Source organism: Lepisosteus oculatus, chromosome 5, assembly GCF_040954835.1.
Source record: "Lepisosteus oculatus isolate fLepOcu1 chromosome 5, fLepOcu1.hap2, whole genome shotgun sequence".
Classification (NCBI taxonomy): domain Eukaryota; kingdom Metazoa; phylum Chordata; class Actinopteri; order Semionotiformes; family Lepisosteidae; genus Lepisosteus; species Lepisosteus oculatus.
This window is the reverse complement of record NC_090700.1, coordinates 14,805,629-14,822,313: the sequence shown is the minus strand read 5'-3', so window position 1 is coordinate 14,822,313 and position 16,685 is coordinate 14,805,629. Positions and strand designations below refer to the sequence as shown.

The 16,685-nt window shown below is 42.3% G+C and overlaps 1 protein-coding gene and 1 long non-coding RNA gene across 4 annotated transcripts in view; one reads left to right on the top strand and one right to left on the bottom strand.

The window, feature by feature from the left end:
- The window catches only part of pds5b (PDS5 cohesin associated factor B), a 52,514-nt gene extending 37,798 nt beyond the window's left edge, over nucleotides 1–14,716 (bottom strand). Inside the window, exon 1 of one of the 3 annotated variants that reach the window (XM_069190148.1) lies at nucleotides 14,635–14,716. The gene's annotated coding sequence lies outside the window, so the exon portion shown is untranslated. The other 2 variants (XM_069190151.1, XM_069190149.1) reach the window with 2 other exon arrangements.
- Nucleotides 13,756–16,636, top strand: LOC107076749 (uncharacterized). The gene is made up of 3 exons (XR_011189630.1): nucleotides 13,756–14,206; nucleotides 14,674–14,853; nucleotides 16,213–16,636. It is a non-coding gene; the product is annotated as an uncharacterized lncRNA (long non-coding RNA).
- Nucleotides 16,637–16,685: the final 49 nt, after the last annotated feature.

Below are 16,685 nucleotides of genomic sequence, written 5' to 3'. Positions count from 1 at the left end.
TCCATTTTCTGCTCATCGCTCTTCATTTTCAAAGCTGCTGCCCTGATAATTACAGACTGCGGCTCAACTTTTATTAGGGCCGCTCTGGGCGCAAGATGCTGGGCAGTGGAGTATTCAGCTAATGTAATAAAATGATAAAGCAGAGGTCCACCTCCAGTTCCCATGGAAACGGAATTTGCAAACAATTCCACACTCAGCAAGCCCTGAAGATCAGCACATGAAAGTAGAACAACTATAAATAAGGGCCTGGCCAAGTACAGAGCTAATCAAGTATTCATTATGCTCCGCTCCCCCTGCGCTCCCCTAAATGAAAAATGCAAGGCGAGAGCAAGCTGAATTACAACGAGACGGGGACTTCTGTACCTGTGCTGATATTTAATATGCTTTACATCTTCCCGAGAGAAACGAACCGAAATTCTGAAACCTCTGAATTGTGCTCGCCAGGCCTACGTATCAAAGCAATGCTAACGTACCTGAATAAAACATGAGGACAAAAAAGGGTATAGAAATGCAATAAACTATATAACTAAGGGTAGATAGAATGCTTATTAATATAGCACTATTTAAGATTTGAAGTAACAGAAAACCGGTTTCCCTAGTTTTAAAAATCTGATCAGTCTTTTTAATACAGGACCGAACAGAATGGCAGGACACTTGAGGAATCACATTTTAACCAGTACTGAGAGACAGATGAGCTCTATTTACATATCGGCTCATTAGACACTCTGACATTCACTTTATCTCATTTGGAAACAACTTACAAAATCAGACTCCAGTGCCTTCTTGACATGACCTTGCTACAGGAAAGTCAGTGTAAAAAGGAATGGAAAACCAAACTCGCCAAACAGAACAAAACAAGAAACAAATTCTCATTTGTCCACTCAGTTTCTCCTTGAACAACTCCCAGTAGCCCAGCACTCAGTCCTCTGAGCATCTGCAGCTGTACTTTCTCACCGCCGGAGAGCAGGGATCTGACAAGCCAGTGTCTGAAAGGGAGCAGATTAATCCGTTTCAAGGGAAGCACAGAACAGCTTTGAAGCAACTGGGGTTTCAGGAACAAGCTCTCTAAGACTGCAGCTGCTGCAATTCTCCTATAATGCAGAATACAACATAACGTCTGTCAAATTACGCTTCACAAACCAGTCCATTTTTCATATTAAGTAATTTCTTTGAACATTCCACAAATATGTATCGGTAGTGAGAGCTTTCTTTGGAAGATGACATAAATACTTTATTACAAAGCACATCAGCTGCACTGGAACAGTGTCGGCTATGTAGGGTTAGGGTTCATCCACTCAAAATAAAACTGGCCTTTGGTCAGTTCTCCTTTGTTTTCCACTTAAGTGTCCCTTGACAAACATACTGCTATTCCCAATAAGTGGTTACTGCCGACAAATTCAAAATTCCAGCACAATAATATCTCTGCATTTACCAGACCCAGTCACTTTTAAAATAGGCCATTTTCTGAGAAAGCGCCCATCCATTTTACACTTGAGAATCATACATCATGCGGTTCGTTTCGAAAGGACATGACACAGCCTTCATGGACGTGTGAACACCAGAGACCACATTCATAAATGCCCTCACTTCAAGTCCTCTTAAATGTCTGGCGCATCACTAAGTTAAGTGATTCACTTGATCTGGTATTCCGAAACATTTCAAAGTGCTCGCTTTCCTGAGCGGAGAACCCAGTAACCTGTTTCGTCTGTTGCCAAGTTTCACGACCACGACTGCGCTGCAATTTGATATGTTGCTAAGGTGCCAGACTTCCTCTGGGAACTCAGATTTCATTATGTTCAAAATCAAAGCCCGAAAACAAAACCCATCTTTTCCTTTACACTAAATAAATCCAGCCAATGGAGTTTTCTGTTCAGAAGGGCATTTTTTGGAACTTCAATGAAAAAAACAAAACAAAGCTGATGTGTTTAGGTTTACCATATGTCGCAGTACCAGGGAATGTACCGATATTAGTCTACATTTTATTTTGATAAGGTAAAACACTTTGTTGATACCAGTGCAAGCAGATGAGTAATGCAAAAAAGAGATGGATGGAGTCTGAAATTGAAAGTGGTCTCGATCTCATTTTATTGTTTTTTTCCTTGAAAATAAACATTTTCAAAACATTGTCCGTTCAAAGACTACTTTTCTGCTTCTAACAGTTGCAAATTATTTATCTTTTAGCCCTGTCTGCAATCGCTTGCCCTGGACTATCCGCATGTTTTCTCGCTCCAATAAGAAGCTCCCACCAAACATCATAATTATCTACCCCCGCAAAATGTACTGTGTTCCCGGCTTAATAAGAATGCACTGTTGTGAACTAATGGCACTCTCAAATGTTTTTTTTGTTAGGTTTTTAAAAGCACATTGGTTTTGATTTATAAAGCTCTCTTATGTGACTGCATATACAAATCTGTCAGGGATTTATTTATGTCCCCAAGGGACCTGAGCCACTGGGCACACACGAGTGCAGCACACAGAGACAAAAACACATTACTTCTGCAGCCCAGATGAGTCGCATCTGATGAACCAACTAGGGGGCTGGGGAGAAACCTTCTCTCGGACAGTTCACCAGAATTACCTTTTTAACAGCCTGACATACTCAAGTTAGTTGGGTTTAGTTAGATTTCTGACTACATGGGTCAAGAATCCACCGGTTTTAATTCACCTTTCTTTACCGAATATCTCCTATTCGGTAAAGGAATGTAAATGTGAAAAGTAAATGTCAGATACAGCAGTTCCAACACATCTACAGGAGGCTATGGGAGTGTGCTTGGTAAACCCACATCAACAAACCTCTATGGAAATGTATTCTGAATTACCAACTTGTAGCTGCACTGGAATACACAATTAGACCCAAATAAAAGAGTCTCTAACTACCCAGATTCAATGGGGCAAATTTAGAAAGGAAGCTAATCTCCTTTCAAAGCTGTATTTAAATTTATTATTCCAATTCAATAATCTCATGTTGTCAGAAAGCCTTGACAATCTTTAGAACTCCCACTTAAATCCCTGGCTGAAAACAAATAATGGTGTTAAATCTCAAAAACATTCTGTGATGCCTACCTGTAACAGCACTCACCTTTGTAAAGAAACCAGATTCATCCCTGGCTATTTCATTGAGTTAAGCATCACAAACTTGTTTTTGTTTCAGGGGAACAAAAAGTGCCAAGGGACAAGGCCTTTCTGTGACACGAGAATTCTCTTTCACAAAAGAGACACAAATAAAATAACCACGTAACCCCCTTATTTTATTGGTGAGGCTGAAGGCCACAGTGTTGTGACAAGAAACAAAAGGGCTCAGGCTGTAGCAATTTGAAAGAACCGCCACCTCTAAATGAGAAAATAAAAATTGACCAACTTGGGTGACGTCACCAAGCCGTAGCAAACGCCAGAAATGCCCCTGACATTCAGATGCTAAGGACTCAAACCCTTCAATTTTATAATGAAAGCTTTTGAACACACCGGTTCAGAGCTTCAGATTTTGAACATGCGTATTGCTGCCTTCACTAAGAGTGCCCTTTGCATTTTGTTTTACTTGTGTCTACAAAAGCAAATACACTGAAATAACTGCAATGAAAATAATCCAGCAGCTTAGAATTGAACCTCAATTTCGAAACCACACTCTCCCCAGCACTGGCCTGGGAATGATGTTATAATGCGGTGCTGTGGTCAGTTAACGATTCAGGTAAACTTCGAGGTCTAACATCAGCTCTTCCAAAGCACCAGTATTAAGTGGTCAAATAGCTTTTAAAAAGGTGCACCCATGAATTCTGTTGCTTTTTCCCCCCATAAAACATACAGAATAACACATACATAATCAATGTCCTGCTTACTTTTATGTCGGGTTTTTTTCTTCTCATTCCGAATTGTCTGCAAATCAAAGTTGTTTGCATGAAGAATTGCCAGAGGATCCGTTTAAAGTGAGAGAGAGCCGGTGGAACACACCAGTGTTGCTGCCAACCCAAATGCCTCGTAGGGGTAAATGCTGGTTACTGCTTTATTCATCACAGTGTAAACTTTGTCTGAATGTTTCTTCACCAACACGAACGCAGTTGTACCTCTTTCTATAATGCTAGCAACAGTGCTGAAATATACAAAGAGAAAAGGCGAGGCTGAGAATAAATAAGAACCTCCGCTTGCTTTGGTCAAATTCCAAAAGGAAAGAGAGGACAGCAGAAGGCTAAAATAGTAAATGGATAAACAATACAAGACAACAGTTCAAACACAATGGAGAATAAGAAGCAAAAGCTGCTCACATGTGGAAGAAGGAATTAGGATACACAGCAAAATGTTCCAAAAAAGATCAATAATGCTAATGTGATTCAGTTTTGTTCAGTGATGTACTAATGTTTCACTCACTGTTGTACTCTAGGGTGTCAGAAAAACCCCTGATCTTTACCTCCAGGAAAATTCTGCTGGAGCCAGGGGATACAGAGTTCGGTTATTGGAACCTAAGGTTCTGTAAATCACTGTTTGAAAGAAAAAAAAATACACCAATCAAATCAAATCGGAGCAGGTTTTGGCACATTGCAGGTCGAAAAATCTCGGACACACGCTGTGCTCGTGGGCGCGCCGACTCGGCAGCCTTCCTCGCAGGAGAATGGAAGTGCTCAGGATCCAATCATCAAAAGCAACCCTCTTCGGCTTCCACGTACTCCGGCGTACTCAGGCAGCGGAGCATCAGAATTCAAATCAGAAGGGAGAGAAATGTCACCACCACCCAAAAAACATACTTACACAGGACAAAGGCACGATTTACTTCAACGTTCAGTTCCAATAGAACTGTACCTTGGTACACTAACGCTTTCTGTTCCAAAGACGGAACTGATGGGGTCAAAAGCCAAGCGATGTGTCGACAAAGAATGAGAAATCTGTGAAGACTCAGGGGGTTAGAGGCTGACCCCACAGTGCCCTGCCTAGGGAGACCACTGGGAAGAAATTAAACACCAGAGCAACCAGCAGGGTAGAATCATCTCCCTGATCATCTTTTCACTCCCTTTCCTCCTTTAATGTATTCTTCACCTGGTGTTTCTCTCTATGGGTTTGTCTCCTTTAGTGGGTGGGCTGGCACAGTCTCCACACTGTTAGCAGAGTCATGACGAGAGAGTGCCCTCTTGGGTGCTGAAGATGTTGAAGACACTCAGACAGAACCTCATTTGGTTCTAGACTGGCATGTCACGGATTTAATTAAAAGATATATCAAAAGCAGATTTTTTCCAGTCACCTACTTTCACGTGAAAACTCCACTAATAGACAGCACGTTATCAATGTCTGTGGGCGATATATACTCCTAAATATTGATATTTAACTACTTTCAGGAAAATGAAATGTGTGCACTTGTTATAAATTAACGTTTTAAATAATGTTGCATATAGCCACATTTAAGTAATTAGTTAAGCTTGAGTCGCTTTACTGTCAAACAAAATCCCTGAACATTTGACAGACCTGCTGCAGTCAATTATAATGATCCTCCGAAGTCATAGAAACGCACCATTCGCATAGTTACGCGGCTACACCTGCCGTCTGACAAGCCACAAACACAGCAAATATGCAGGTGCTGCACCCGAATTTCCAAAAGCACCCTCCACTACCTTTAAAAAAAAACGCCATTTGGACTTTTCTCCCTGTCTCCGGTGGTCTCCCATTACTGGAAACAATTTGTTTTCTCTATTCTGCACCAAATATCTTCCAATGAGCACCTGAGGTCTTGTTGGCACACAGAACAGGGAGGCGGGATATATGGTTTTCAGTGTGTTTGTGCCCAGGGCAAAACTGAAACACTGCATGCTCAGAGGATAACAAATGGAAACTGAATTGACAATTGGGTGAGAGGATTCCCCTCCCCACTTCGAGTGCACCACACAATCTTTAGCCAAGTAGGCCCTCAAAACCGGCTCACTGTGGAGCCCGGACCAGCCTGACTAGTCTTTGAAATTGAGGAATCAGAAAAGGCCTGTTTCTGTTTAGACTCCTCTACTGTTCTGCTGCAGCACAAAAACCTATAAGGCAACAGATAAAGGAGAAGAGCTCCTGCTGATTTCTCATCAGAAGGACATAAATCAGAGCTCGAGCACTGCAAGTGAAGTGTCATGAAAATAAAATACAACCATTCTATAAAGTAAGTGGCAATTCCTGCCATGAAGAGAAATACATCATGAGCACTGAAGAGAATTATTATGACTCGCTCTATAGTTTGGTAGCAAATGTAAGTATTTTAAGATAAGCCTGAACTATATATATATATTAAAGTGAGTCAAGATAAAGGTTTGAAACAATCAAGGACTAACACCCCCCACCCCTGTCCCAGTGGTGGGTCATTCCAGCAAGGTACTGACCAAGTCATGGTGCTTTGAGACGTTTCCTAAAGAAACTATAAATGCTGAGAGTCCAGCAAGGGTTTCAATGTTTTAATCTGCGCCATGTTTCCTCAGTTTGTGCTTTCTAACATCACTTTCCTTTATTCAGCCACGGTGATTTATGCTTCTTCAGCTTTACCCAGCAAGGCTGGTAGCTGCTGCTTTGCACACATAGCAATCAAGACGGAGAGCTTTTGAAGCCAGCAAAATGGATGGTTGTGCCTGCGAGGCTGAAGGTAGGCTTGCAGGAAAGGCGCCTGTCACAACACCAGATGATCATGGCCATTTCTTCACAACCGCTTTCATCTGAATACTGGAACAGCAGATTGATTAGTACACTGCAGGAAAATACAGATTTTTTTTTTTTGGTGGGGGAAGGTTACAGCTTCTAATGATGTAGTGAATCAGAACTCCCACTGCATAGCAGCTACGTTTCTCAGGGGAGTACCAGGTGTTGGATATTTTTCAGCCCCAGCATTTGCGTGGACAGATAGCTGCAGATTACATTTTCAAGTATGGATTATACTACTCACTTTGCAGCTAATGGTAACAATTTTCCAATTCATGGATCAAGCTGCGACACAAAGAGAATCTTTATTTCCATGCTGGTAATAAAGATGGATTTCCACTAAAGGCTGGAGGCCAGCAATGTGGCACAGTGGTTAGCATTGCTGCCTCGCAGTGCTGTGGCCCTGGGGTGCTATGTGGGTGGAGTTTGCATGTTCTCTACATGTCCATATGGGTTTCTTCAGAATGCTGCACTTTTCTTCCAAGTCCAAAGCCAAGCTGGAAGGTTTGCTGGCTTCTGAGATAACCGGCCCTGGTGTGAGGGCGAACGTGTGCCCTGTGATTGGCTGGTGTCCCGTCCAGGGTGTACCCTGTGCTCTTTGCTTGCTGTGGGAGGGTCTAACTCCATCGGGACCTTGGATTGGAAGAAGCAGTTCGAAAGTGGACCGTTCCCATGGAAACTGCTAATGCAGTTCAAGGAAGAAAACGGCAATATGCCCCTAGTGAAGGAATGTCAACTGATTTATCCGACTGACTACATCTACATCCACAGAGCCAGAGCACTGTCTGAAATGCCGTCACTAAAACAGAAGAGAACAGGAGGTTAGTTGTGGGGATGCCTGCTTAGACACCCACCCATCAACCCTAGTCATTGAGCTGATGATGGATTTAGAAATTAATCTGTACAGAAGGGTATTTCTATAGCCGGGAAGGACAATTTCTTCCCAGGAGTCAGAGTGCTCAGAGACTTTCATTCCACCTGGGACCTGAATTACCGAGCCAAAACTGATCTCCTGGATAACGTGTCATTTTTGGTTTTTCATCAGTTGCTAATTGTGTAAAACCTAAAGGGGACTAAAGAGACTCCGCCCCTTCAGGAATGGAGCTGGCCCAGCTGTTTCAGACATCACAAACTCACCGTCCACTGGGGCAGAAAGCCCAGACTGGCACATTTCCGGGGGACGCGCCTTCAGGGAGACCCTGAGAGTTACATCACCAAGCTGCCTGATCACAATACCCCAGTGGAAAGCGCAGTGTGACGACCTGCTAAAGCCCAGTGCAGTCAGAACGCAGTAGAGCCTGAAAGAATTAATAAGGGCACAGAAACACGAGGGAGCAAAGGCATAAAGCCAAATAAAACATTAACTGCTAATTAAGTCTTATTCCTGAGCTGTAATTTTCTTTTCTGGAGATATAAAGCCGCATTGTATAGCACTTGGAGTATTTTCTATGGTAAAATCAAACTGAACTAGATATTGGGAACAAAATCACAGAAATCAGAACTGTGCTGGGTGTCAAAACGGAAAAAAGAGCATTTTTTTAAAGTAACCACCTTCCTTTGCTCTGTTAATACACACGCACACGGTCTGCAGTTTCTAGGACCTTTACCTAGTCAGCAAAGCGACTGCTTGCTTCTCCGTTGAGACATTTCTAACTGCAGTGCTGTACAGCCTCTGCTGCAACTGACAAGATAAGCCCACCAACATCTTCCCACTAATGCGAAAATGAGCTTTTTTCATCTCGCCTGCAAACTGAAACTGACTGGCACATGTTTAATAGAAGAAAACGGCTTCCAGTCATAATTCCTCACTCAAGCGATCTTCTTCATGAGCACGGCCCGTTAAGCTGTGTGTATTGCGCACATTGGTCAAAAGGAGACCTGCCTTCTGACATTGGTTATCACAGATTCACAAACAGCTACAAAAACTGAAGTTGTAGGAACGCAGGGGACTGATAAAAGTCTCCACTATTTTTTTGACTCCAACTAAAAACCTTAAGACCCTATGTCTTACATTGGCCAATTTCTTTTACAGTGGTGGGGAGACTTAAAGGGGATAAAAACCAGTTCCAAGATATATAAATAACAATAATATCTTAAACACATATATAGCACTGTTCTGGACACTCCACTCAAAGTGCTTTATGGGTAATGTGGACTCCCCTCCACCACCACCGATGTACAGCCCCCACCTGGATGATGTGAGGGCAGCCACAGTGCACCAGTACACTCACCACACATTAGCACTCACTGTAGAGGAGAACAGAGTCATGAAGCCAGTTCAAAGATGGGGATTATTAGGAAGATATGATTGGTAAAGGCCACCAGGAAGTATGGCCAGGACACCAGGGTTAACACCCCTATTGTTTCTCAGACAAGTCCTGGGATTTTTAATGACCACAGAAAATCTGGACCTCAGTTTTGTCTCATCCGAAGGACAGCACCATTTGTTTTGCAGCATAGTGTCCCTGTCACTATACTGGGGCATTAGGACCAACACAGACCGCAGGGTGAGCACCCCCTACTGCCCCCACTAACAGCTCTTCCAGTGGCAAACTCAGCACAGCCAGGTACTGTCCAGGCTCACACCTCCTTAGCTTCAGTGGGTTGCCAGTTGTGAGTAGATAAATGGTAATAAATCTACTGGCTATCAGGGACCACACGTGAGGTATTGTGTGACTTATACGGATGCTCGGTAGTTTCATTTTTTGCTGTGCAAAAAGGAAGATGTTATTTATATACAGTAGTTGTAATTTTGGAAAGACTGACCACATTTCAGTAAGTCAAATAAAAAATACAGGACAAAGAGCTCCACTGTTCAAATGGGTCCCAACTAACAAGCAGGTGCTTAGGGTCCAGAGAGAACAACAAAAGGCATGTAACAGAGTCCCTGCCAATGCAGCCAGGCTAGCAGCAGATGAATGTCTCGTGGCCGTTCCTGCACTATACAGTCAAAACCTTAACCTAAACTATCTACTTAAAGGATTTTACTAACAATTAACTCAAGTCTAAAAAAAAAAAAATGTACAAGGCAAGGAATTTACATACAATAAATCTAAGCCCTCACCTTCAGACCATTGTTCATTCAAACCAGAAATGTTTAATGTTTTTCTACGTGCTGTTATCTTGATCATATGTACTGAAAATATCAATAGTGTCAAACTGAGATTTAAAATATTAATTTACATTATCCTTAATTTGACCTTTTGCAATTTTGAAAATTATGTTGTAAACTCTTTTCACATCAATTTGCTTCAGGCTCAAATGTTCTGTTCTTAAACAGAAAACTGATCTTCGAGAAATGGGCTGTTAACATCACGCTTTGCGCACCGATCAAAGCTGTGTAGCTAAGACTATGAGACTTGGGATACTCCAGGGACACTGTGCTTCAGGAGGTGTCACCCTTCAGAAGTGAACAGAATTCCTGACTACTCGGTCATTAAAAATCCCTTATCACCCGTAATCAAAGACTATGGATATTAACCAAGTCATCCCGGCTCATTTTCACTTTGAAACTGAACAATCCAGCCAAAACATGGATTATGGAAACATTTCCTTAATTCAACCAGTGAAGTAATTTCTCACTTCTCCACCTGAAATGCAATTCAAAGGTGAATGAATTGGGTCTCCTCCTAGACGCAAGTGCCTTTAGCATACTAAATGCTTTTTAAATTCAAGGCATCATCAGAATTAACACATCACTGTAGGACTCAACCAGCGATTTCAGCTAATTTTTTTTAACAGCGTCAAAATCTCCAGCCATCAACATCACTGTGCATCTGTTGTCTACACAGAATTAAGGCCATCAATTCACAAAGTGATTTAATAGGCAAATGGAAAAAAAAGGCAAAGATAATAGATTTCAGTACAGAACCACCAAGACTGCAAAAATTCATATCCCAGTTACTGTGAGCAAAATATTGTGAATGATATGCAAACATAGAGGTGCAATAACAATTAATATTTTAAAAAATTATATTTTAAATACTAATTTCCTAGTGTTAAAAAAATGCTGCAAAACTACTGTTCAGTAAATTAGCATGCCTTCTTCAAAGATGTTTTAGAAAATTAAGCATATTTTAGAAATACTTTAAAAGCACAGAAACAGTGAATACATAATACAACTTTATCCTCCTTAATGAACTCTCATAGGAAAATACAAAACCATGCTCATATCACAACCTGCTTTGTATATAATGAATTTGAATTGCTCAACAATCATGACTTAAAATGGATTTTTAAAACTTTATTTCAATGCTGCAACCAACTACATGATAAAAATACAGTACAAACCACCAACCGGCAGAGCTTCTTATACAGAAGTGAAGGAATTTTTCGTTTGTGTTGGTGCTCGTTTCCCAAGATTTTGCAGCAAAAGCACACATTGCAAAATGCCATGAAAGCACAGCTCCAAAAAAAGCAGATAATCTGTCTGGGAAATGAATCACTGTGACACCCAGCACTGAATCAGAACTTCCAGACTTCGTTTCTCCTCATCAAGGTGACTTAGACCAGGAACTCTATGGAGATATGTACGAGGAGCGGACGACATTACATTTTTCTTCAATCTGAACACCTACATTTTTCCCCAGCTGCAAATGTGGGCAAGGCAGCAACAAAAAAAGCAATGCTAGAACAGCAAATGATAAAGAATACTTTGTCCAAAAATTACGCACAAACTGCAGCAATCCTAAATTTTATCTACCACTGCAACTATTACACCCCCTGTAACGATAAGGCTATAGGCAGTGGATGAGTTTCCAAAATTCCAAAACTTGAAACCACAGTGACACTATTCCCTTTGGCGCTCAACTCAGAACGAGCAAAAATGCAGCATTCCAATATGTTCTGTTAACGAAAGCTTGATATTATCATGTACCTTTTAAAATCTGACCTCTTTCTTACTACAAAACAACAACAGAATACTGCAGTTATCTGTCCAAGCTGGGAATGACACTGTTTGATTAAAACACTTTAAGCCCTGAAACACTCAGACATAATGCTTCTCTTCTTGGCAATCAGAATTATTAGCAATGTAGGCAGTGAATTTGCTTTTTTTATTCACTGCACAAGTCTCCCCGTACTAACCTGGAAGTGAAAAAGTGCATCGTATTAACCAGAAGTGCTCTATTCCTTCTCAACATAGAGAGCAACTGCAAAATCTATTTCTGTTGCCAGGGCTCACGAGACATGTGCCTGGGTTCACAAAGCAATCTAAAGGTATTTACACATCTGTAGCTACTAGTGTTCAAGATCTGCTGCATTCTTACTTCCCGGATGAGGTAGCTGTTTCACAGTTCAAGACAGCAAAGCACAGCAAGGAGAACAATCATAAGGATGGCCAACTTCAGCCCTTTGTCTGCTGGTCTTTACTACACTTCTGATCTTACTTTCTTAATTCACCTGATGATTCAGCTAAAGGGTCAAGCCATCTGTGACCGGAATACACTGCTTGACACCCGCAGGACGCCAGCCTTTGAGGATAGACGGAAGTAGTGAGACAGTTAACTTACTTCCCGGTCAACACTGAAACATGGACATAGGGTCACACCTGACAACTAAAAATGAAGAGCACTGAGGATGGAAACCAGGAAGAGCATCTTTACACCAAGCGTAGTAAGGGTCTTGAACAAACTATGCAGCTAATATCCAGAAGCTACGCAGGTTTTCAAGAAACAAGCTGAGGTGATTTTTGGATTAACAAATATCAAGCAACCACATAAGCAAGAGTTTCTCAATGGAAACCTCTTGTCGTCGAACAGTTCAACAAAATGGGATCACAACTCAAATTATCCACTTGTACCATTATTAAATTGGCTGATATACACATCCAAAGAGGTAGATTTGTATTCGAGTGGCTGATCATTCAACAGAAGCAACCAGAGTGAATTATCTTACCCAAGGATACAACAGTACTGGCTAACCCAGGACTTTTAACTCAATTTGCTATTATGAGTTGTGAGAACAGGGTACTAACTACGACTGTCGTTTCCCTGGCTGCTATCCTGCAGAAGCCATACAGCTGGTCAATCACAATCCTCGCACACCATTTATGATGATCACCACTTTATACAAAATATATTTCTGAGGGAATTTTTAACACTATTCTCGGGTTCAAAACAGGGATCCTCAGTTTTGGTCCCAGAGGGCTGGTATATGTCTTTGGGGAAAAAAAAACAGTTAAACAGAAGGGAGAAGCTGTCAAACTGGTGCAGTTATGAGCCACTGATGAGCTGGTTCAAGTCCTAACAAGCCCATCTGGACTGAAAACCTGTTAACAACCTATATCACACTTTTGATCAGGAAACAAGACAAACTGGTGGACACCGACAAAAGCTATTACTTTGTCTTTCATAGACGAAGCGCCTTGATGGACCCCCTAAGCTTTTAAACAAAATATCAACGTGCAAACTAACGTTAAAAAGCCAAACAACAAGAGCTTAGGGGTTTAACTTCGAGAAAATGTAGACGTTACTGTTACCTCCACGTTTCAAGTGGCGAATCCGGAATCCCCCCCTCCGACACCGGCAAAGGAGAAGACAGGTCAAAGCAGAATACACGGAGCAACGCCTTGCAAAGCCAAACACCACATAGAGCAACAGCCTTCGTTCGGATAAAAACAAAACCTTTACGGTTGGTCACTCTGTCGAGTCGAGCATAAGGTCGGCGGATTGTACACGGCGGTGAGAAAAGACACCTGAACACCGCGCTCTGGCGTCGCAGGAACGGCAGGCTACACTCCCGCTTCACCGGGTCGCCACGCAGAGCTCCCGCACCGCACCGACTTCACTTGTGGGGTCGTGCTCTCGAAAGGCGCAAAACACCGTCCCAGCGGAAATACGGAGGGGTGGGCGCCTTTCATCTGCCGAAAAACGACCCCCCCAAAAAAAAGAACGGTGCAGCGAGCGAGGTGACACAAATGCAACCCCGTCGCGTTACGTAATCTCCCCGGAGCCCGGCTTGGTTTCGAGAGAGGGGCTGGCGGTCGCGTTTCAAAACAAAGTTTTGGCGAGCTCTCCCGCACCACCCCGCCCCCAGCCTGTGCTACACGGACCGCCAAAACCACGCAAATTCCCTCCCTGCGTGCGAGACGCGTGGACCTTTCCGGGAGCGGGGGGGGCACTGCGTTCCAAAAGACGGGACAACCCGTCGCGTATTTCCACCCGATGAAAGCAATCGCCGTCCAGCCCAATCGTGTAGCTTCACGGGCACCAACAACGTGTGTAGCAGCAGGCAGCCGTGGCAGCCGATGGCTTCCCGGAGACCTACCGGACCGTCACAATGCCAAGATTAACCCAAACAACTGATCATATTTTCACACGGCCGTGCCGCTGCTGCTGCTTCTTGGTTTGGGGGGGCTGGGGGGGATTTGAGTTTTTCTTTTGCCACACCGCTAAATCCAGGGACTCGGTCAATGAAGACAAAAAAAAAACCCAAAACAAAACATGCACCAGCTTATCATCAACCGGATTCCGGTCGAAATCAAACTACCGCGAAACGCGCCACCGTGAAAACCGGGTCTTGAGGAGATTGTTATTGCCAGTGTTCAGTGCGACTGAAGCAGGCAAGCGCTAATTAAGGAAAACACACTGTCGTGGTACGGACACCTCTCACCAGGCCAGCTCTCATACACACGAGCACCGTCAAAACCGCAATACAATCACACGTTCAGGGAGAAATATACATGTCAAAGAGCATGCACGGAGCCCACATATGAAGTCCCGTCCTAAATGCAAAAACTATGTTTGCGAAATAAACATATTTCACATTTAGAGGCGGGGGGGAGGTGAACCCGTGGAGTCTCTTTCTCTTCCCCGGTGCTGCAAGCACCATACAGGCAGGAAAAGCGGACAGCAGCCGCCAGACAACAAACGCTTCTTTTAACAGTCTTTCACGCACTATTCTTTGCACTTCTAAGCACCCCTGCGTGACCATTGTTGTTATACACCTTTTGATTTGAAATTTGCAGCATTTGGTGTTAATTAATCCTACCTAGTTTGATGAATAACAGCCAATCGTGTCTTCTTGCAGCTCTGATCCTCCTCCTGGCTTCAAAATGGCGCCAATTTGTCTCCGGCTGCACCAATCGAGCCACCGAGAACAGACAGTCGCGGAGGCACAGCGCCACCTAGGGGAAGATGTCCAACAGAGCGCAGCCCCAAGTTCTTTCACAGACCCACAGCGCCGCCTGCAAGACTCTCTCCTTTTGCAGTGAGATAAATATTCCGTCCCTCTCACTTGACACACACCTTGCACATAAATTAATTCCAATTTCAGTGAAGGTTTTCACCTCGGGTTACACAGTGACTACTCCAGCATCTTCCAGACACAAAATGAAATTCACACCGTGTGTAGTTGCGTATTGTCACATTAATCAATCTTGCACAATTGTTTCATTTTGACCTGCAGCTCTGTATAACGTATTTTATGATGAAGAGTCACACTTCACATAATGATCATATACTTACATTTTATGTCTAAATTGGGGGGGCTTACTGACAGGTATTTCTTGGAAAGGTGTTCATCACGATAGGCTAAAAATCCCATTGGTTAAATGTTTTGCTTTAATCGTCTTTCAATGTATGCAACCATTACGTGTTGTTCTTTTCCATACATAGTGCATTCGTAGTATTTAAGAAATTCTGTTTTAAAAATACTTTCATTAAATCTATGTTGTTCAGACCTGTGATGATTCAGAATACTGAACTACTTGATAACAGAGTGCATTTATCCCAGTACCTTTATTAATACCCTTCTGGCCGATTTGCTCCATTCCATTATCTCTTTGCTTGTTATTTATTACAAATGGTTTAGCCCTCGTTCACAACCAGTACTTGTTAATTAACTGGATTTGACTTAAGTGCCTAAATGACTAAATAAGAAGCAGAAGTGCCATATAGTAATGGTTAAAAATACATTCATTTTTTTGTAAAATTGTTAAATTCACCTTTGAATGGCGTTTAATTCATTGTTTTATTCAGCTATATGTGTTTTGTATTAAAAAAAACAGACATGGAAACAATAATTATTCTTGACTGGCAGCAAGAATGCGTGGCTCAGAGCAGGAAAGCAGAGGTCCCAAATTGGTCCGATCTGTGAAGTCGGAAAATATTCATCAATGTATTCGTAATATATTGCATGCAAAAAAATCTATTAGGATTCTCAAAAGCGAAAAGGCTGTGTTCATTTTAAAATATAAACTTTAATGTCAATGCGTTTTTAAAAAGTGATTTAACAAACCTTTGAAAGCCTGGGACTATTTCATGTCATTGCTCCTGTTTTAAAACATTGGTTTGTATTGGCTCTTAATTTGCAGGAACCTCTTCAACCTTTTCTTTAGGACACAGGCAGCCTTTACTTCCTGTGCTCTGCTTTCCAACTTTCTCCTGGATTCATGTGGCAGTAAACTGCCTTTGATGCATCTGAATAGATTTAGGTTTGCTTCGGTTTTGACCGGCGGTTTAAATATTATTACGTTCGAAAATAAATCCCTGGACAAAACAAGAAAAACGTATAAAATATTTGCCTTCAAGAAAGTTCAAAAATGTCGTCTCATGTCATTTGTCAAAGCCGCTTTATACCATACGGTGTCGGGGGAAGCCGGAGCCTACCCGGCAAGGAACGAGCGCAAGGCAGGGTACACCCTGGACAGGACACCAGTCCATCGCAGGGCAACTTCAAGCCAATCATACAGGGGGACAATTTGGAGGCCACGGTAAAGGCCGAGGGGGGGAATTTGGCCCCGACACCGGGATAACTCCCTACTCTTAACGAGAAATGCTCGGGGATCTTTAATGACCACTGAGAATCAGGACCTCGGTTTAACGTCTCGCCCGAAAGACGCAGTGCAAGAATGTACTTGTGAAAATGTTACAAAATTATTTGTTTTTATCCGAGGAACAGAATGACTCTGGAATCAGAATCATACATTAAAATAACGTGATGTATTTATGTAAATTGGTAAAATACTTAAATACTTAAAACTTTTAAAACAGTGTGAGCTACTGTACTTCCATTCATTAATAAAAATCTTTTTTATTTCT